At 29.8% G+C, this 22,989-nt stretch overlaps 1 long non-coding RNA gene across 1 annotated transcript; it reads right to left on the bottom strand.

The window, feature by feature from the left end:
- LOC131598742 (uncharacterized) lies at positions 1 to 1,356 on the bottom strand. Its single transcript, XR_009282384.1, has 3 exons — positions 1,087 to 1,356; positions 478 to 1,008; positions 1 to 391 (listed from the first exon to the last, which is right to left on the bottom strand). It is a non-coding gene; the product is annotated as an uncharacterized LOC131598742 (long non-coding RNA).
- Between the last annotated feature and the right edge of the window lie 21,633 nt (positions 1,357 to 22,989).

The following is a 22,989-nucleotide window of genomic DNA, read 5'->3' as shown; positions in this document are numbered from 1 at the left end:
CAAAATCCATGCCATTCATTAATGAATTACAAAAGAAAAAGTCCATCCTAATTTTTCTATGTTTCAAGCTGCTTCAAGATAATCCAAAACCAGGCATGCAAGTGCACAATAAGGAACCGGTTCACAGGTTCACAGAAAAATAGACAAAAGGAAAAAATATCAGAAAAAAAAGGGGCAACCAGAAATACATAACAGAAAATTGCAAGAGAAATGCACAAGGGAATTAAGAAGAAAGAACTCACTGATAACCGAAACAGAACGTAACTAACTTCTCCACTTCTTCACTCATCACCGCCATAACTCTTATCATTCTTCAACATCTCGGAATCTGGATTCTTCTCACCATTCACCTTCATCTATCATCATCTCCAATCTCCATCTATACTTCTCCCTGCATCAATCATCCTCATCATTCATATTCACTAACAGAAAAAGAAGAAATATCCGTAACAAAATTCCAAAAAAAGAAGAACAAACTCTTCAGTCACGAATCTTCGACCTCTCTGCAAAGATCACACGAATCTTGAATCCTTTTCTCCAATCTTCTTCACCTCCTCTCAAATTCAACCAAGCATCCAACCATTTCCAGCGCGGAATGGTTTCTAACAGAAAGAAGAAAAAGAGATGGAAAACAGAAATCCGGAAAATGGAGATAGCGAGCAGAATTCCAAACTAACCGTAACAAAATTCTGGAGTCTTCATTGAACCTTCATCATGCAAGTCTCTAGAAGACCGCAATCTTCATAACCGCCATAACCTCATCATCTTCTTGAAGACCTTCAATTTTCTGAACCAATTCACCGAACCTTAATTCAGAAAAAGCTTCACAGATTCTTCATAAATGTATCTTGATTCTTCATCTTCAAGAAGTCCCCCGCATAATCTCCATTGCATCGCGTTCATCATCACCCCTCATCATCGCACAACGATTCCACGCATCAATATCCTTCGTCGCCATCAGTAGCAATTCAACGCAACGATTTCATCTTCACCTGCATCAACATGCAACTAGGACCATAGCGCAATGAGTCACGCGGAGAAATCCGGACGAAGTTCAAGAAGATGGAAGAAGAAGCAAAGTGTTACCTCTGGATTTCTCGCTATCTTCATCGAGCCTCTTGCTTGTCGGAGGAGAAGTTTAACGGATACGAGATGGAGTGTCTGATTGAGGGACGAAAAGGTTCACGGCGGTGAGAGGTAAGGAGATATTTGAGAGTGGAGACCGTGGAAGCTTGAATCAAAAAACTGAGATGGAGGCCTTCACCGTCGTGGCATCGACGGAAGGGAATAAGTTCACCGGGGCAATCGCCGCACCGCCGCACTGAGTTCGTCGTGCAAGAGAAGAAAAGGCTCTGAATCGTGAATATGAAGGGACACAAACAGATAAAACCCTAATCCCCTCTCTATTTAATTTGATTATTTGAATTAATGTGAAATTAAATTGGATTTAAACTTCATTAGTAAATATTAGATTGGATTAATTGCTGTTAATGGAGATTTAATTAGGGGATAATTGAAATCTGGATCATAAATGCTGAAAAGAGATTTGAACCTCCTTGGGCTTAGCACGAATTGCTATTTCCACCCCCGTGATCAGGCCCTGGCGCCTGTTGTTTATGAACTTGGTCATTGTAGTTTACTAATGCACCCCCTTTGGCTGTTAGATTTTGAGACTTGTTTAGAATTTGTTTCTTCTCTAATTTTCGACTTGTAATTCGATTTCCAGTTGAATAAAAAATCCATAAAAATATGTTTTAGATAGTTTAATGTGTTTAGATAATTGTAATATTTTTCTAAGAATTTTAGGACTTGTCTTGATATTTTTAATGGACTATTTTCTAAAGTGTAGTCGATTTTGTTTCGGTTTAGGTACCTTGTGCGTTTAGGCTTGATTGAATAACTTGCAAACTGATTTTTTTTCACTTATTTTTGTGTACATTCAGTAGAGGTATGTAGAATGTCATGTATTAAAGAGGAAGTCCTGATTCTAAATTTGGGTATGATTTTTAGGCTAGTTCCTTTAGCGTTCGATTATTGTGTGTTTGCGTGTGTTTGTTGTTTGTTTTTACCCGTAAATGATGATGCAATTGTAAAATACTTTTAATACTTTTTGAGGACATCCCTAGGATTGTTTAAGAGGTTTTAGGACCTGAGTTGTGAATTTTAAGTCATACTTTCATGCTTTGCTCAAATTTCCTTTCTTACATGTAAATAACTCACCTTTGGTTAACGATCGCACCGTAACTTGTCCAAATGACCTATAATTTTGTATGTAACTTTGTGACTTGATTCCATGATTGTTTAGACACCTATTAGAGGTTATTAGCTACTGACTTCCATCATTTGATTACATCTTTCTAACTTCACTCCTAATTTGAATTCTATTAACTAGTTTTGACCTAGTTTGGTCTAGTTTTGTTAGAACTTTGTGTTGTTTCGAGTTAATTGACTAACATAGATTGGTACAAAGCCTTAGACCTATAAAAGAACTAATATGCTACTGACCTCAAATTTAGTTCATGTTTTCATTCGCTTTTTGTTTTGATTAATTGATGTTTGTCCGCTAATTGTTAAGTAACGATTCATGCGATACGTTGGTAACTTCTTGTGAATATTTTCGTGTATTGCCATGATGCTTTTGTGTTTGATTTAGGACACTAATTTTCTTGGTTTGCTACTGCCCTAGGGCTTTCTTCCCTCTTTCTCATGCTTTGCCTCTTCTTATACACTTTGATTGTTGTTAGTTTAAGAAGCGACGATTGTTTGTTCTTCCTCCACCTTTCGTGGATTGTTTTCTCTTGGGATTCATTGTGTGTAGTCTCTCTTAGGAGTAGACTTGGTTAGGGACTTCATTAAGTCACCTACCTTGCTTGTTGCTTTTTCTTATCTCTTACTATATGCTTACCATGTTCCCTTAGGGTGGTGACTTCAATCTTCATTAAGATTAGTCACATAGAACAACTTAGGTTGTAGTCTATGCATGATAACATAGGTAGAGATCCCTTATCCTTGACCTTAGGGCCATTTGTATATTAGAATAACTTAGATTAGAGAATAGGTTAGTTCCCCTTTGTTCATTCTTTTTCTTTTCAACTTTAAAACACTAATAAAATAAAGATGCGAATCACATTAAGAAAGTGATAGAGAAATGAGTGGGATTCATTCCCTAATCTGTTTCTCAATCACTTAGTGGCATAGAAATGAGTGGGATTCATTCCCTAATCTGTTTCTCGGTCACTACTTAATGGGAGAGAAATGAGTGGGATTCATTCCCTAATCTGTTTCTCAAACATTAATTAATGGGATAGAAATGAGTGGGATTCATTCCCTAATCTGTTTCTTGAACATTATATAATGGGATAGAAGTGAGTGGGATTCATTCCCTAATCTGCTTCTCGATCATTATACATTTTTATGTGATTCTAATCGCAAAGTAAATCCCCTTAAAAAATACTCAACCAAAAACATTTAAAACACTTAATAAAGGCTCGAATTAAAACAAAGTGACGAAGTGGTGCGAAACCTTGTATTGGGTTTTGTTCATCATGTAGTTACATAAAAAACACAAACCCAAGATTCTTTTCTTTTGCCTTGTTAGGCGCTTAAGAACAAGTTAAGTCCTTTCCAAAATTAGGCGTATAAGTCTCCAAAGGTCGAGCATCGTGGATTGTGACCTTAACCGCTGTTCAACTAAAAAACACAAAACAAATGGAAACTATGGAGCCGAACTACGGTCGTTCTGATTCCTGAAAAGGATACGTAGGCATTGGGTCGCGGGGCCTAAGCGAACACACTTGTAAATAATTCCTTCTTTTCCCCGTGTTTATTTTGCATGCATTCACATTTAGGTTTAGACATAGATACACCCTTTAGATAGAAACAAACATAGGTGGATACCATCGAGTACGATGGGCGTGAGGGGTGCTAACACCTTCCCCTTGCGTAACCGACTCTCGTGCCCTGTTCTCTGGTCGAAAGACCTTGTTCTTATTCTGAGTTAGGTTTTCTGATATTCCTTTCCCGCGATGGGATAAATATATTGGTGGCGACTCTGATTCCATTTTTCGCGGTAGCGACAGCGTGCTATACTACATAAAACTCACGAAGAATGTTAAACTTATAAATTTAATATTATGGACGATTTTTGTGTGCTATATTAGCTAAAATTCGGGAAGTTGAATAATCATGGTTTCAGTGGTATTTTGGAAGATTATTGTTTGCTATACTACATAAAAGTCACGATGTTTGTTAAACTTACAAAATTTGGTCTTTTGCAGGATTTTCGTGTGCTATATACTACATAAAAGTCACAAAGTTCGTTAAACTTACAAATTTTAATATTATGGAAGTCTTTTGCGTGCTATACTACATAAACTCACGAAGTTCGTTAAACTTATAAATTTTAATATTATGGAAGATATGTGTATGCTATAGTACATAAAAGTCAGGAAGTTCATTAAACATGGTTACAGTGGTATTTTGGAATATTTTTGTTTGCTATACTGCATAAAAGTCACGATGTTTGTTAAACTTACAAAATTTCTTCTTTTGCAAGATTTTCGTGTGCTATATACCACATAAAAGTCACAAAGTTCGTTAAACTTACAAATTTTAAAATTATGGAAGATTTTCCTGTGCTATACAACATAAAAGTCACTAAGTTCGTTAAATTTACAAATTTTAATATTTTGGAAGATTTTCGTGTGCTATAATACATAAAGTCTCAAAGTTCGTTAAACTTGCATACATTGGTATTTTGGAAGATTTTTGTGTGCTATACTACATAAAAGTCACAAAGTTATTTAGACTTTCATACATTGTTATTTTGGAATATTTTCGTTTGCTATACTACATAAATATCACGAACTAGGTTAAACTTGCAAATTTTAATGTTTTGGAAGATTTCCGTGTGTTATACTACTTAAAAGTCACGAAGTTCGTTAAACTTACAAATTTTAATATTTTAGAAGTTTTCTATGGGCTATAATACATAAAAGTCTCAAAGTTCATTAAACTTACATACACTGGTATTTTGGATGATTTTCGTGTGCTATACTACTTAAAAGTCACGAAGTTAGTTAAACTTGCAAATTTTAATATTTTAGAAAATTTTCTAGTTCTATACTACATAAAAGTCACGAAGTTCGATAAACTTATAAATTTTAATATTTTGGAAGATTATCGTGTGTTATAACATAAAAGTCACTAAGTTCGTTAAAATTGTAAATTTAGATATTTTGGAAGATTTTCGTGTGATATACTACATAAAAGTCACGAAGTTCGTTAAAATTCTAAATTTTAATTTTTTGGAGGATTTTCGTGTGCTATACTAATGAAAACTCACGAAGTCCATTATACTTGGTTCAAAGTTTCAAAGTTCGTTAAACTTGCATACACTGGTGTTTTGGAAGATTTGCGTGTGCTATATAATACCTAAAAGTCTCGAAGTTCATTAAACTTACATACATTGTTATTTTGGAATATTTTCGTTTGCTATACTACATAAATATCACGAACTAGGTTAAACTTGCAAATTTTAATGTTTTGGAAGATTTCCGTGTGCTATACTACTTAAAAGTCACGAAGTTCTTTAAACTTACAAATTTTAATATTTTGGAAGTTTTCTGTGTGCTGTAATACATAAAAGTCTCAAAGTTCATTAAACTTACATACACTGGTATTTTGGATGATTTTCGTGTGCTATACTACTTAAAAGTCACGAAGTTAGTTAAACTTGCAAATTTTAATATTTTAGAAGATTTTCTAATTCTATACTACATAAAAGTTACGAAGTTCGTTAAACTTATAAATTTTAATATTTTGGAAGATTATCGTGTGCTATAACATAAAAGTCACTAAGTTCGTTAAACTTGTAAATTTAGATATTTTGGAAGATTTTCGTGTGCATAAAAGTCATGAAGTTCGTTAAAATTCTAAATTTTAATTTTTTGGAGGATTTTCGTCTGCTATACTAATGAAAACTCGCGAAGTCCATTAAACTTGGTTACATTGGTATTTTGGAAGGTTTTTGTTTGCTATACTACATCAAAGTCACGAAGTTTGTTAGAATTACAAATTTTAATATTTTGGAAGATTTGCGTGTGCTATAAAACCTAAAAGTCTCGAAGTTCATTAAACTTACAAACATTGGTATTTTGGAAGATTTTTGTTTGCGATACTACTTAAAAGTCACGAAGTTTGTTAAACTTGCAAAATTTAGTCTTTTGGAAGATTTTCGTGTGCTATATTACATAAAAGTCATGAACTTTTGGAAGATTTTTGTTTGCGATACTACTTAAAAGTCATGAACTTCATTAAAAAATTGGTCTTTTGCAAGATTTTCGTGTGCTATACAACATAAAAGTCACGAACTTCGTTAAACTTAAGAATTTTAATATTATGGAAGACTTTCGCGTGCTATACTACATAAAACTCACGAAGAATGTTAAACTTATAAATTTAATATTATGGACGATTTTTGTGTGCTATATTAGCTAAAATTCGGGAAGTTCAATAATCATGGTTTCAGTGGTATTTTGGAAGATTATTGTTTGCTATACTACATAAAAGTCACGATGTTTGTTAAACTTACAAAATTTGGTCTTTTGCAAGATTTTCGTGTGCTATATACTACATAAAAGTCACAAAGTTCGTTAAACTTACAAATTTTAATATTATGGAAGTCTTTTGCGTGCTATACTACATAAACTCACGAAGTTCGTTAAACTTATAAATTTTAATATTATGGAAGATATGTGTATGCTATAGTACATAAAAGTCAGGAAGTTCATTAAACATGGTTACAGTGGTATTTTGGAATATTTTTGTTTGCTATACTGCATAAAAGTCACGATGTTTGTTAAACTTACAAAATTTCTTCTTTTGCAAGATTTTCGTGTGCTATATACCACATAAAAGTCACAAAGTTCGTTAAACTTACAAATTTTAAAATTATGGAAGATTTTCCTGTGCTATACAACATAAAAGTCACTAAGTTCGTTAAATTTACAAATTTTAATATTTTGGAAGATTTTCGTGTGCTATAATACATAAAGTCTCAAAGTTCGTTAAACTTGCATACATTGGTATTTTGGAAGATTTTTGTGTGCTATACTACATAAAAGTCACAAAGTTATTTAGACTTTCATACATTGTTATTTTGGAATATTTTCGTTTGCTATACTACATAAATATCACGAACTAGGTTAAACTTGCAAATTTTAATGTTTTGGAAGATTTCCGTGTGTTATACTACTTAAAAGTCACGAAGTTCGTTAAACTTACAAATTTTAATATTTTAGAAGTTTTCTATGGGCTATAATACATAAAAGTCTCAAAGTTCATTAAACTTACATACACTGGTATTTTGGATGATTTTCGTGTGCTATACTACTTAAAAGTCACGAAGTTAGTTAAACTTGCAAATTTTAATATTTTAGAAAATTTTCTAGTTCTATACTACATAAAAGTCACGAAGTTCGATAAACTTATAAATTTTAATATTTTGGAAGATTATCGTGTGTTATAACATAAAAGTCACTAAGTTCGTTAAACTTGTAAATTTAGATATTTTGGAAGATTTTCGTGTGATATACTACATAAAAGTCACGAAATTCGTTAAAATTCTAAATTTTAATTTTTTGGAGGATTTTCGTGTGCTATACTAATGAAAACTCACGAAGTCCATTAAACTTGGTTACATTGGTATTTTGGAAGGTTTTTATTTGCTATAATACATCAAAGTCATGAAGTTTGTTTGAATTACAAATTTTAATATTTAAGAAGATTTGCGTGTGCTATAATACCTAAAAGTCTCGAAGTTCATTAAACTTACATACATTGGTATTTTGGAAGATTTTTGTTTGCTATACTACATAAAAGTCACGAAGGTTGTTAAACTTGCAAAATTTAGTCTTTTGGAAGATTTTCGTGTGCTATACTACATAAAAGTCACGAACTTCGTTAAACATACAAATTTTAACATTTTGCAAGATTTTTTTGTGCTATATTACATAAAAGTCAGGAAGTTCATTAAACCTGGTTACAATGGTATTTTGGAAGATTTTTGTTTGCTATACTACATAAAAGTCAAGATGTTTGTTAAACTTAAAAAATTTGGTCTTTTGCAAGATTTTCGTGTGCTATACTACATAAAAGTCACGAAGTTCGTTAAACTTAAGAATTTTAATATTATGGAAGACTTTCGCATGCTATACTACATAAAACTCACGAAGAATGTTAAACTTATAAATTTTAATATTATGGACGATTTTTGTGTTCTATATTACCTAAAAGTCGGGAAGTTCAATAAACATGGTTTCAGTGGTATTTTGGAAGATTATTGTTTGCTATACTACATAAAAGTCACGATGTTTGTTAAGCTTACAAAATTTGGTCTTTTGCAAGATTTTCGTGTGCTATATACTACATAAAAGTCACAAAGTTCGTTAAACTTACAAATTTTAATATTATGGAAGACTTTTGCGTGCTATACTACATAAAACTCATGAAGTTCGTTAAACTTATAAATTTTAATATTATGGAAGATATGTGTATGCTATAGTACATAAAAGTCAGCAAGTTCATTAAACTTGGTTACAGTGGTATATTGGAATATTTTTGTTTGCTATACTGCATAAAAGTCACGATGTTTGTTAAACTTACAAAATTTCTTCTTTTGCAAGATTTTCGTGTGCTATATACCACATAAAAGTCACAAAGTTCGTTAAACTTACAAATTTTAAAATTATGGAAGATTTCCGTGTGCTATACTACATAAAAGTCACGAAGTTCGTTAAAATTCTAAATTTTAATTTTTTGGAGGATTTTCGTGTGCTATACTGATGAAAACTCACGAAGTCCATTAAACTTGGTTACATTGGTATTTTGGAAGATTTTCGTTTGCTATACTACATCAAAGTCACGAAGTTTGTTAAACTTACAAATTTTAATATTTTGGAAGATTTTAGTGTGCTATAATACGTAAAAGTTTCGAAGTTCATTAAACTTACATACATTGGTATTTTTGAAGATTTTGGTTTGCTATACTACATAAAAGTCACGAAGTTTGTTAAACTTGCAAAATTTAGTCTTTTGGAAGATTTTTGTGTGCTACACTACATAAAAGTCACGAACTTCGTTAAACTTACAAATTTAAATATTTTGCAAGATTTTCGCGTGCTATATTAAATAAAAGTCAGGAAGTTCATTAAACTTGGTTACAGTGGTATTTTGGAAGATTTTTGTTTGCTATACTACATAAAAGTCAAGATGTTTGTAAAACTTAAAAAATTTGGTCTTTTGCAAGATTTTCGTGTGCTATACTACATAAGAGTCACGAAGTTCGTTAAACTTACAAATTTTAATATTATGAAAGACTTTCGCGTGCTATACTACATAAAACTCACGAAGTTCGTTAAACTTATAAATTTTAATATTATGGACGATTTTTGTGTGCTATATTACATAAAAGTCAGGAAGTTCCTTAAACTTGGTTATAGTGGTATTTTGGAATATTATTGTTTGCTATACTACATAAAAGTCACGATGTTTGTTAAACTTACAAAATTTGGTCTTTTGCAAGATTTTCGTGTTTTATATACTACATAAAAGTCACAAAGTTCGTTAAACTTACAAATTTTAATATTATGGAAGACTTTTGCGTGCTATACTACATAAAACTCACGAAGTTCGTTAAACTTTTAAATTTTAATATTATGGAAGATTTGTGTATGCTATAGTACATAAAAGTCAGGAAGTTCATTAAACTTGGTTACAGTGGTATTTTGGAATATTTTTGTGTGCTATACTACATAAAATTTACAAAGTTAGTTAAACTTTCATACATTGTTATTTTGGAATATTTTTGTTTGCTATACTACATAAATATCACGAACTAGGTTAAACTTGCAAATTTTATTGTTTTGGAAGATTTCCGTGTGCTATACTACTTAAAAGTCATGAAGTTCGTTAAACATACAAATTTTAGTATTTTGGATGTTTTCCGTGTGCTATAATACATAAAAGTCTCAAAGTTCATTAAACTTACATACACTTGTATTTTGGATGATTTTCGTGTGCTATACTACTTAAAAGTCACGAAGTTCAATAAACTTGCAAATTTTAATATTTTGGAAGATTATCGTGTGCTATAACATAAAAGTCACAAAGTTCGTTAAACTTGTAAATTTAGATATTTTGGAAGATTTTCGTGTGCTATACTACATAAAAGTCATGAAGTTCGTTAAATTTCTAAATTTTAATTTTTTGGAGGATTTTCGTCTGCTATACTAATGAAAACTCGCGAAGTCCATTAAACTTGGTTACATTGGTATTTTGGAAGGTTTTTGTTTGCTATACTACATCAAAGTCACGAAGTTTGTTAGAATTACAAATTTTAATATTTTGGAAGATTTGCGTGTGCTATAATACCTAAAAGTCTCGAAATTCATTAAACTTACATACATTGGTATTTTGGAAGATTTTTGTTTGCGATACTACTTAAAAGTCACGAAGTTTGTTAAACTTGCAAAATTTAGTCTTTTGGAAGATTTTCGTGTGCTATACTCCATAAAAGTCATGAACTTTTGGAAGATTTTTGTTTGCGATACTACTTAAAAGTCATGAACTTCATTAAAAAAATTGGTCTTTTGCAAGATTTTCGTGTGCTATACAACATAAAAGTCACGAAGTTCGTTAAACTTAAGAATTTTAATATTATGGAAGACTTTCGCGTGCTATACTACATAAAACTCACGAAGAATGTTAAACTTATAAATTTAATATTATGGACGATTTTTGTGTGCTATATTAGCTAAAAGTCGGGAAGTTCATTAAACTTGGTTACAGTGGTATTTTGGAAGATTATTGTTTGCTATACTACATAAAAGTCACGATGTTTGTTAAACTTACAAAATTTGGTCTTTTGCAAGATTTTCGTGTGCTATATACTACATAAAAGTCACAAAGTTCGTTAAACTTACAATATTTAATATTATGGAAGTCTTTTGCGTGCTATACTACATAAACTCACGAAGTTCGTTAAACTTATAAATTTTAATATTATGGAAGATATGTGTATGCTATAGTACATAAAAGTCAGGAAGTTCATTAAACATGGTTACAGTGGTATTTTGGAATATTTTTGTTTGCTATACTACATAAAAGTCACGATGTTTGTTAAACTTACAAAATTTCGTCTTTTGCAAGATTTTCGTGTGCTATATACTACATAAAAGTCACAAAGTTCGTTAAACTTACAAATTTTAAAATTATGGAAGATTTTCGTGTGCTATACAACATAAAAGTCACTAAGTTCGTTAAATTTACAAATTTTAATATTTTGGAAGATTTTCGTGTGCTATAATACATAAAGTCTCAAAGTTCGTTAAACTTGCATACACTGGTATTTTGGAAGATTTTTGTGTGCTATACTACATAAAAGTCACAAAGTTATTTAGACTTTCATACATTGTTATTTTGGAATATTTTCGTTTGCTATACTACATAAATATCACGAACTAGGTTAAACTTGCAAATTTTAATGTTTTGGAAGATTTCCGTGTGCTATACTACTTAAAAGTCACGAAGTTCGTTAAACTTACAAATTTTAATATTTTGGAAGTTTTCTATGTGCTATAATACATTAAAGTCTCAAAGTTCATTAAACTTACATACACTGGTATTTTGGATGATTTTCGTGTGCTATACTACTTAAAAGTCACGAAGTTAGTTAAACTTGCAAATTTTAATATTTTAGAAGATTTTCTAGTTCTATACTACATAAAAGTCACGAAGTTCGTTAAACTTATAAATTTTAATATTTTGTAAGATCATCGTGTGCTATAACATAAAAGTCACTAAGTTCGTTAAACTTGAAAATTTAGATATTTTGGAAGATTTTCGTGTGATATACTACATAAAAGTCACGAAGTTCGTTAAAATTCTAAATTTTAATTTTTTGGAGGATTTTCGTGTGCTCTACTAATGAAAACTCACGAAGTCCATTAAACTTGGTTACATTGGTATTTTGGAAGATTTTCTTTTGCTATACTACATCAAAGTCACGAAGTTTGTTAAACTTACAAATTTAAATATTTTGGAAGATTTTCGTGTGCTATAATACATAAAAGTTTCGAAGTTCATTAAACTTACATACATTGGTTTGCTATACTACATAAAAGTCACGAAGTTTGTTAAACTTGCAAAATTTAGTCTTTTGGATGATTTTAGTGTGCTATACTACATAAAAGTCACGAACTTCGTTAAACTTACAAATTTAAATATTTTGCAAGATTTTTGCTATATTAAATACAAGTCAGGAAGTTCATTAAACTTGGTTACAGTGGTATTTTGGAAGATTTTTGTTTGCTATACTACATAAAAGTCAAGATGTTTGTAAAACTTAAAAATTTGGTCTTTTGCAAAATTTTCGTGTGCTATACTACATAAGAGTCACGAAGTTCGTTAAACTTACAAATTTTAATATTATGGAAGACTTTTGCGTGCTATACTACATAAAACTCATGAAGTTCGTTAAAATTTTAAATTTTAATATTATGGAAGATTTGTGTATGCTATAGTACATAAAAGTCAGGAAGTTCATTAAACTTGGTTATAGTGGTATTTTGGAAGATTATTGTTTTCTATACTACATAAAAGTCACGATGTTTGTTAAACTTACAAAATTTGGTCTTTTGCAAGATTTTCGTGTGCTATATACTACATAAAAGTCACAAAGTTCGTTAAACTTACAAATTTTATAATTACAGAAGATTTTCGTGTGCTATACTACATAAAAGTCACGAAGTTCGTTGAACTTACAAATTTTAATATTTTGGAAGATTTTCGTGTGCTATAATACATAAAGTCTCAAAGTTCGTTAAACTTGCATACACTGGTATTTTGGAAGATTTTCGTGTGCTATACTACATATAAGTCACAAATCCCACGTTATCAACTGAGAAAAATTGGCTAAAGCCCAATTTTTTCAAAGGATTGTGGATTTTTCTTGGGTCACATCTAGTTTCCATTAAATCGAAAATCTCAGGCATGTACATGTCGATGTAATATTTACTATATCTGGAGAAATCTTTCCCCGCAGCGCCTCTACAATTCCACATTATTAAATTAATGTTTGTATTCATCAGTAAAAAATATGTGTGTGAGATATAATGTAACCCTAGAATTAACAGCATTATGGAGTTTCCTGAACTTTTTCCTCCTCCATCTCAGTATCGTTCCCTTGGGTTTGATCACCTTCATTGTTTTTCACCAAGATCCCAGACACTGGTTCCAGCACTGTGATTCCTAATGAGTTCTTCAAAAAAAATTATGTTTGTATATCTGGAGGACGTGCAGCATACCCTAAGGATGTTGTGTTTTCAATATCCTCATGAGCATCTTCTAACCCATTTAGAAACTTATCCTGCAACAGACTCATCTTTTTCTCTTTTGGTATCATGTTAAAATTGTGTTCACTATTCCGCTTCTTCATATTAATTTCCACACTTTTGTTTTTCTGCATGGTCAGGTGTGTTTCACTTATGAAATCCAACTGATGAATCTTCTCATAAATTCCCTCTATAGTCCTCTTCATTGAATCCATGTTTATTTCTTTCAATCCTGCATTGCCACGTGTTGCCAGTTTAATTGCCTTTTTTATTTTTGCCTGTTTTTTTTATCTTTTTTATCCTTACCGTTTATTTTTTTTGTCTCTCCATTAATGTTCCTCCAGTTGTCCAACCACTAATTTCCTGTCTATCCCTTTTGTATAACTCCTGCACATCCATTCTTGGAGCCGACACCATTAATTCCACCTCATTACTTTTGTCTGCCACTACTACTTCCTTCTCATTTGACTTGTCTGCCACCATTAAATCCTCATCATTGGTACTGTCTCCCCCTTAACTCCTTTTCATAATGTCTCCATCATTATTTTTCTTTCCTATTAATGATAGATCATATCTTTCCTTATCCACTCCACTTGTCCCTTCCACGTCACCATCCAAATGTAATCTCAAGCTTCTCCATAAATAAAATAAAGCTTTTGTTTTGATGAAGTCAACACATATCAAAAAGATGAGCAAAAGAACTATGATGGCATTTGGAGCATTTGCAACTTTTATGAAGATTAGCTTTGTGATTGATCTTCAAATATTTGGTAAAAGCTAAAACTGAAACATTGACATTTTAGTGCTCAAAAATATCTCCTTTATCATACATATGCATTACCCTATCAAGATATATCATTGCCCTTTTGTTCCAAGTCATTTACATATGTTTTTCACTTTTTAGCTCCAGAGTAACCGGTTACCAGAAACCAAGTAACCGGTTACCTCAACTTTGCAGTGCCTCTGTTTACATGTTTTTGGCTGTTTCAAGATGAAGTAACCGGTTACCATAAACCAAGTAACCGGTTACCTGGGAGAAAAATTCAAAATCCAGTAAGTAACGTTACATGGTAACCGGTTACCTCATTTCAAGTAACCGGTTACCACTGAACCAGTATGTCTTTTTCAGCATGTTTTGAATCCAAACGAAAATTATATTTCACATCCATAACCATTGCATTGTTCCATCAAAATGCAACCTTTCTAAAGGGTGTAAAGTCATATATAAATACCATACATATTTATTTTCAAAACTCACCTCTTTCATACAATTTACAAATCTTATTCTCACAATATTTTCAAACAAAGTGTTCATCATTCATAAACTTTCATTGAGAAAAATTTTCTGCATTGCTACATATCATTTCAGAAAAATATTCTCATACAGTCAGATACATTGAGCACTAATATATCTTTGTGAATTGTTTTACTTGAAAGGGAAGATCAATCAAGTGATTGATTCATTGTATCAAAACTTCTACTCAAATATATTCATTATTATTGACTTGCTATTCAGGATTGTTGAAAGCAAGGGTCTTTGATTAGTGAGAGGATTGTTCTCATAATCAAGTTAGTAAATCCAAGAGGATTGTTCTTGGTAGTTGTAACCTTGTTGTCCATAGTTTTGGAAACAAGAGGTATCCTTAGGGAGGGTGTTCTCTTAAGGACTTATTGAAATCCAAGAGGATTGTTCTTGGTGGTTTTATTAGAAGATTGTAGGAGGAGTCTTGTGTAGGCTTGTACAAAGATCTAACAATAGTAAAATCTCTTTCATGTTGAAAGGGGACTGGAGTACTCTCGAATTGTGAGGGGAACCAGTATACATCGTTGTGTTCTTTACTTTTCCGCAATTTACCGCTTTCATCACTATTATCAAGAAAAGAAAAGAACCATTCAAAAACCTTCAAACACTTAACCAGAAAAATAAGTACAAGTATTCTAAAAACCGGATAAATTTTTGAAAACCTAATTCACCCCCCCTCTTAGGCGCACTCTTAAACTTACACCAAAGCCAAAAACCTAGAGCCTGTTATTGCCACCCACGTGTTCGCTGTCGGTGGTCTCCTTTTGACCTCACTGTTTTTACTCCCTCGCTTCTGTTTCTGAACAACTTGCCATGGAACCACCTCACTATCTCGCACGTCTACTATGTCACTTCTCAGAGGAGCACCCATGTTGCCTTGCTTGTTGGTTTCTATTTCATTAGTATTCCCTTCCCTAACTTTGCCTCTCAAGGAGCAGCCATCCTTATAATGCCCAAATTTGCCACATGTAAGACATAGCATATGTAGGCCTTTGTACTCAACCTTGTAAATTTTGTCTTTTATAGAAAACATCACAAGTAAAGGTTTCGATATATCCACTTAAACACATATGCGAGCATATTTGCCTCGTTCTGTTTGCAGTGTGTTCCTATCAACCTTAACAATACGACCAACCAAATTGCCTATAACATGCAGAACCTTAGGATCGTAATATTCAACTGGAAGTCCCGAGATTCTGATCCATACCAGAACATCCGTAATTGATTCATTTTCTGGATGAAAGTTTGGTGTCCATTCTTTGACTGTCAAATAATGATCATAGATGAACCAAGGTCCATCTGCGATAGCCGCATTCTTATCTTCCTCGTGCGTAAAAGCCACCAAATAATAATCATGACTGATATCAATAATGTTAATGATCCCCTTTCTTACCCACATCTGCTTCAATCTGTTCTCTAAGGCTTTGTAGCCTATCTTTCTTCGCAAAAGTTTCACAATAACCCCCCTTCTCCAAGGTCTCCGAATTCTATTCTCTCCGTATTTAGATAGGATGTTCTGCGGACAATCATACTCTCCTATCTTTCTTGCTTTAACCTTTATGCCTTCTGACTCAGAGGATATGACTTCATCCGTTTCCAGCCCTAGCTCTTCATCACTTTCCTCCCTTTCTTTCATGGAGTCAGTGGTTTCACCTGTCACAATATTTCTATACGAGATAACATCACCCTTTCGACTCTTTTGCCCTTCCTGATCCTCCTCTGCTCTCCCAGTCCTATTCAAAACTCCCGTCTCCCTTTCAACTTGTGGCATTCCATTCTGGTTGAATGGATCAATTTGTGGCACCGGTGATGATGGTTTCATACTCCCTCAAACCCTAGCAAACCCTAGCAGAGCTATTCGTGTGTGACTATCTTTAATGAAGAGATAGAGAGAGATAAAAATCCGAATATTACTATTTGTAATCAATGTTAAACTATCATCATATTGCTTATAAACCATCAATATTTTGTATTTATAAGCCTGTCACTAATGCCATTAGCTCAATCACACAACAATATGCAAAGCTGGAAGGAAACGGAAAATAGAGACCCACATAAAAGATTCCATTTTCATTCTCATTAGTAATGAGTCATTACACATCCAATTATTTTTGAGATTTCATTTTCAACATAGCTTTCTCTATCAAATTACCAAATAAAACCATACCTATCACTTGCTGCTACATGAATTCGGTTTACACGAACATAGCAAGATTCTTCTACTCCAATGCCAAACAATGAACATACATTAAATAATTTTGACTTGGAAGCACCCGCATGTGATGTCCTATAATGTTGGGCATACTTCTCTCTTTCAAATTACCAAATAAAACCATCCCTCTCACTTGTAGGGCATGAATTTATTCCTTCATATACAACCATCACCACAAACGTTCACAACTTTTCTTTCTAGTAATATAACCAACCAAACATGCATTCATGAAATCTTACTTTAAAATTATTTTTTATCTGTTTTGGATTGTGTTCACACTCTAAAAAAAATTTCTAGTTTTAAATAAAAAAAGTAATTTTATTAACACATGCACATAAAAATCAAAAGGTTTAATAATGTCGATTTCTTATTTACATCCATGATACAACCATATATTTTCACGAAAATATTTGACTTTTAGAGACAAACTATAATTGTCACAAAAAAGTCAATTTTCTTATAGTGTAAGTTGCATAGAATTGTAAAAAGTAAATATTATTACCTAATATTAACAGTAAGTGGTGTGGAATTATGAAATTAAATATTAGAATATTTAAACACAGGTAATAATTTAATAACTTTTTTTTTTTGGTATAAAACAGAAAATTTAAATACCCGATGAAAGTATAGATACATAATAGTATCTTAACCTCTATTACAAGACTGTCACTAATGCCATTAGCTAAAGACAAATTCTTTATCACCCCCAACCTTTTTAGACATCCGCAATGAAAATACCGAAATGTTCCTATATTTTGGAAATACATCTCCGTAACATTTTTTTTTTAAAGTTAATTTCGGAAATACACTTTCGAAAAAATAAAAAAAATATTATTTTCACAGATGTATTTCCGAAATCTTTTTTTTTGGAGAAGGGGTGTCTTCTGCGTATCCGAAATATTTCAATTTTTAGATTATATATATATATATATATATATATATATATATATATATATATATATATATTACTTTAAAAAAAATTCTATTTCCTAAATATTAGATTTTAAACTAATATCTTGAAAAGGCTATTGACATACTATTTAAATTCTGAAAAATATCAATATTGCAAATATTATGAAAGAATAAAAAATAAATTATTATGGAGATTTTACTAATAATTTGTGGTGTGATAATGCACTACCTTTAAGTGGGAACCATCTAGCATCAATATGAAACAGCATCTCTTAACATAACAACACCTTTAAGTGCCTTTATTTTCTACTCTTGTGAAATTTCTATTTCTCGTGACAGCTTGTGATGTACTATAAGAAATATGCATTCATTCACATTCACATGTTATTTTCTATGAAAGCATCTAGGTAAATCAACTGCTGCACATGTGGTGTCAATCACAAAGAATGATTTTGAAGCTTTAAATTATTATGGTCTGCTTGCCACTGGCTGGTTTGAATTCTTGTTATGTCTGTTGCTTTCATATGATTTATTATTCAGTCTTGTGCTTCTTGTCCAATCAATGTGTTGTTTTATCTAATCTAAATCCAAAAGCTTTTGTGGGTTAGAGGGTCTAATTCTTAGTAATTACTTCACGCATTATGTATTATGATTTTAGATTTGATTTGTTTGTGGCTAGTTGGGAATTTCTTATCTTATTTTTAGTGTGTTTGGCTAATTTTTGTCAAAGTTTGTATACTATTTGTGTCCGAAAATTTTATTTTTTATTATTTTTTACTAATTTTATTATAATTCCTTTCTAAAATTAATAAATTAAGTTTGATTCCTATAATTTTTTTCTTTCATATTTTGAATATTTTGCGGGGTTAAAAACCTCCATTAAACAACCTCTTAGTTTAGTCAGCAAAATATCCGCAGTCGTTATAAATCACCGTATATAAATTGTGAAAATCTTCGTATATATCTATCGAACTAAAAAATTTGGATAAAATTTTCTTTATTGTAGAATACCTTGAAAACAATAAATAATTATAATAGTATTTGCTAATACTATTTCACTTTTAATGGTATTATAAATATATTTGAAACATAATATATATATATATATATATATATATATATATATTATTTATAATTTAATATAATATATTAATGAAAACTCAAAAAAATTATTTTAACTTTATTTATCAAATAAATAATATCAACTTTAATTGAAAAAAAAAAGAAAAAGAAAGATTTATGTCTTAAAATAAGCCATTTATGTAGTTATAATATTAAAAGCATTTTACAATTTTTTTCTCATTAACAATAAACAATATTTAAAAGTTTATTATTATAATTATAATTATAATTATTATTATTATAAAATATAAAGATTATACTAAATATTAATTTTATATCATAATAAATTTTTATTAATATTTAACTTTTAATTCTTAAAAAAACATAACGTTCATAAAACACTAATAATAACTTCTTCTTAATAAAAATATAATTGACAATTAAATATAATTTATTTTTTTACATTATGCTTTAATAGATATTACTTATATTATAACTGAAGTGCTTAATTACTTTTAAAAAAGAAGTTAAAAAGTTAAATTGGAATTTACTAATTGTGAAAAAAAATTTATACCATCAATATATGTCATATATATATATATATATATATATATATATATATATATATATATATATATATATATATATATATATATATATATATATTGCGTATCCAGTGAGAACTGATATTTATGTGAGAAACGAGAACTATCAGTACCGATCGTTTGATTTAAATAACGGCTATGATTTAAAAAATTCATATAAAGAACACTTTACTTGATTTTTTTTTTCTAGAATGGTTAATATTTTAAAGAAAATCATTTAAAGAGATTCTTAATTACCAAAAATACTTTTATTTGATTAAATTTTTATAAAAATATTGTGAAATATATTTATTATAATTAAAATGTGTTTTGTATTTTTATTTTAAATTAAAATTCTCTAAGCTATATATATATATATATATATATATATATATATATATATATATATATATATATATATATATATATTCAAGGCTAAAAAATACTAAAAAAATAATGTAAACTATAAAATAATAAGAAGTATAATTTTTTAAATAATTTTATTTGTATTTAAATTATACTAATATAAAATTATATAATCTAATGTTTTTTAAAAAAATATTAGTTCTTTCAAAATTAATACAATTTAAAAAAAAAAAAAACATGCTACCAAATATTTTAATCACAATTTAATTAAAGTATATGATTTAAAAGTGTAATTTTTAAAATTATATTTACATATTGTAATTAAATTTAAACAAAACTTATCTAAAATGGTATCTCATAGTTTATAGAGTTATATTTTTTTCATAATTTATTTAGGTAAATAAACTGTTCTAAAGGGGTTAATTTAATTTCCATTGTTGTATATAATTATTGATAAATTTTTACTTATTAATTTCCATTGCAATGTTAAATGTAAGAATTAAACGTTAAATTTTTTTTAAAATTATATTAATTTTGTAGGAACTAATATTTTTTTTAAAACATTAGAGATGATATAATTTTAATTGAATATAATTTAAATACAAATAAAATTATTAAAAAAATTTATACTTCTTATTATTTTAAAGTTTACATTATTTTTTAGTATTTTTTTAGTCTTGAAAATGTATATATAGCTTAGAGAATTTTAATTTAAAATAAAAAAACTAAATACATTTTGATTATAATAAATATATTTCACAATATTTTTATAACAATTTAATCAAATAAAAGTATTTTGGGTAATAATATCTTTAAATGATTTTCTTTAAAATATTAAGCATTCTAGAAAACAAATCAAGTAAAGTTTTCTTTATAATTACCTAAAAGTCTCGAAGTTCATTAAACTTACATACATTGGTATTTTGGAAGATTTTTGTTTGCTATACTACATAAAAGTCACGAAGTTTGTTAAACTTGCAAAATTTAGTCTTTTGGAAGATTTTCGTGTGCTATACTACATAAAAGTCACGAACTTCGTTAAACTTACAAATTTTAATATTTTGCAAGATTTTTGTGTGCTATATTACCTAAAAGTCGGGAAGTTCATTTAACTTGGTAAAAGTGGTATTTTGGAAGATTATTGTTTGCTATACTACATAAAAGTCACGATGTTTGTTAAACTTAAAAAATTTGGTCTTTTGCAAGATTATAGTGTGCTATACTACATAAAAGTCACGAAGTTCGTTAAACTTACAAATTTTAATATTATGGAAGACTTTCGCGTGCTATACTACATAAAACTCACAAAGAATGTTAAACTTATAAATTTTAATATTATGGACGATTTTTGTGTGCTATATTACCTAAAAGTCGGGAAGTTCATTAAACTTAGTTACAGTGGTATTTTGGAAGATTATTGTTTGCTATACTACATAAAAGTCACGATGTTTGTTAAACTTACAAAATTTGGTCTTTTGCAAGATTTTCGTGTGCTATATACTACATAAAAGTCACAAAGATCATTAAACTTACAAGTTTTAATATAATGGAAGACTTTTGCGTGCTATACTACATAAAACTCACAAAGTTCGTTAAACTTATAAATTTTAATTTTATGGACGATTTGTGTATGCTATAGTACATAAAAGTCAGGAAGTTCATTAAACTTGGTTACAGTGGTATTTCGGAATATTTTTGTGTGCTATACTTCATAAAATTCACAAAGTTAGTTAAAATTACAAAATTTCGTCTTTTGTAAGATTTACGTGTGCTATATACTACATAAAAGTCACAAGTTCGTTAAACATACAAATTTTAATATTTTGGAAGATTTTCGTGTGCTATAATACATAAAGTCTCAAAGTTCGTAAAACTTGCATACACTGGTATTTTGGAAGATTTTTGTGTGCTATACTACATAAAAGTCACAAAGTTATTTAAACTTTTATACATTGTTATTTTGGAATATTTTCATTTGCTATACTACATAAATATCACGAACTAGGTTAAACTTGGAAATTTCAAAGTTTTGGAAGATTTTCGTGTGCTATACTACTTAAAAGTCACGAAGTTCGTTAAAATTACAAATTTTAATATTTTGGAAGTTTTCCGTGTGCTATACTACATAAAAGTCTCAAAGTTCATTAAACTTACATACACTGGTATTTTGGATGATTTTCGTGTGCTATACTACTTAAAAGTCACGAAGTTCATTAAACTTGCAAATTTTAATATTTTAAAAGATTTTCTAGTTCTATACTACATAAAAGTCACGAAGTTCGTAAACTTATAAATTTTAATATTTTGGAAGATTATCGTGTGCTATAACATAAAAGTCACTAAGTTCGTTAAACTTGTAAATTTAGATATTTTGGAAGATTTTCGTGTGCTATATTACATAAAAGTCACGAAGTTCGTTAAAATTCTAAATTATAATTTTTTGGAGGATTTTCGTGCGCTATACTAATGAAAACTCACGAAGTCCATTAAACTTGGTTACATTGGTATTTTGGACGATTTTCGTTTGCTATACTACATCAAAGTCACGAAATTTGTTAGAATTACAAATTTTAATATTTTGGAAGATTTTCGTGTGCTATAATACCTAAAAGTCTCGAAGTTTGTTAAACTTACATGCATTGGTATTTTGGAAGATTATTGTTTGCTATACTACATAAAAGTCACGATGTTTGTTAAACTTGCAAAATTTGGTCTTTTGCAAGATTTTCGTGTGCTATACTACATAAAAGTCACGAAGTTCGTTAAACTCACAAATTTTAATATTATGGAAGACTTTCGCGTGCTATACTACATAAAACTCACGAAGAATGTTAAACTTATAAATTTTAATATTATGAACGATTTTTGTGTGCTATATTACCTAAAAGTCGGGAAGTTCATTAAACTTGGTTACAGTGGTATTTTGGAAGATTATTGTTTGCTATACTACATAAAAGTCACGATGTTTGTTAAACTTACAAAATTTGGTCTTTTGCAAGATTTTCGTGTGCTATATACTACATAAAAGTCACAAAGTTCGTTAAACTTACAAATTTTAATATTATGGAAGACTTTTGCGTGCTATACTACATAAAACTCACGAAGTTCGCTAAACTTATACATTTTAATATTATGGAAGATTTGTGCATGCTATAGTAC

Source organism: Vicia villosa, linkage group LG4 (genome assembly GCF_029867415.1).
Source record: "Vicia villosa cultivar HV-30 ecotype Madison, WI linkage group LG4, Vvil1.0, whole genome shotgun sequence".
In the NCBI taxonomy this organism is placed as follows: Eukaryota; Viridiplantae; Streptophyta; class Magnoliopsida; order Fabales; family Fabaceae; genus Vicia; species Vicia villosa.
The sequence above is the reverse complement of the archived record's forward strand: the minus strand, read 5'-3'. Positions and strand labels throughout refer to the sequence as shown.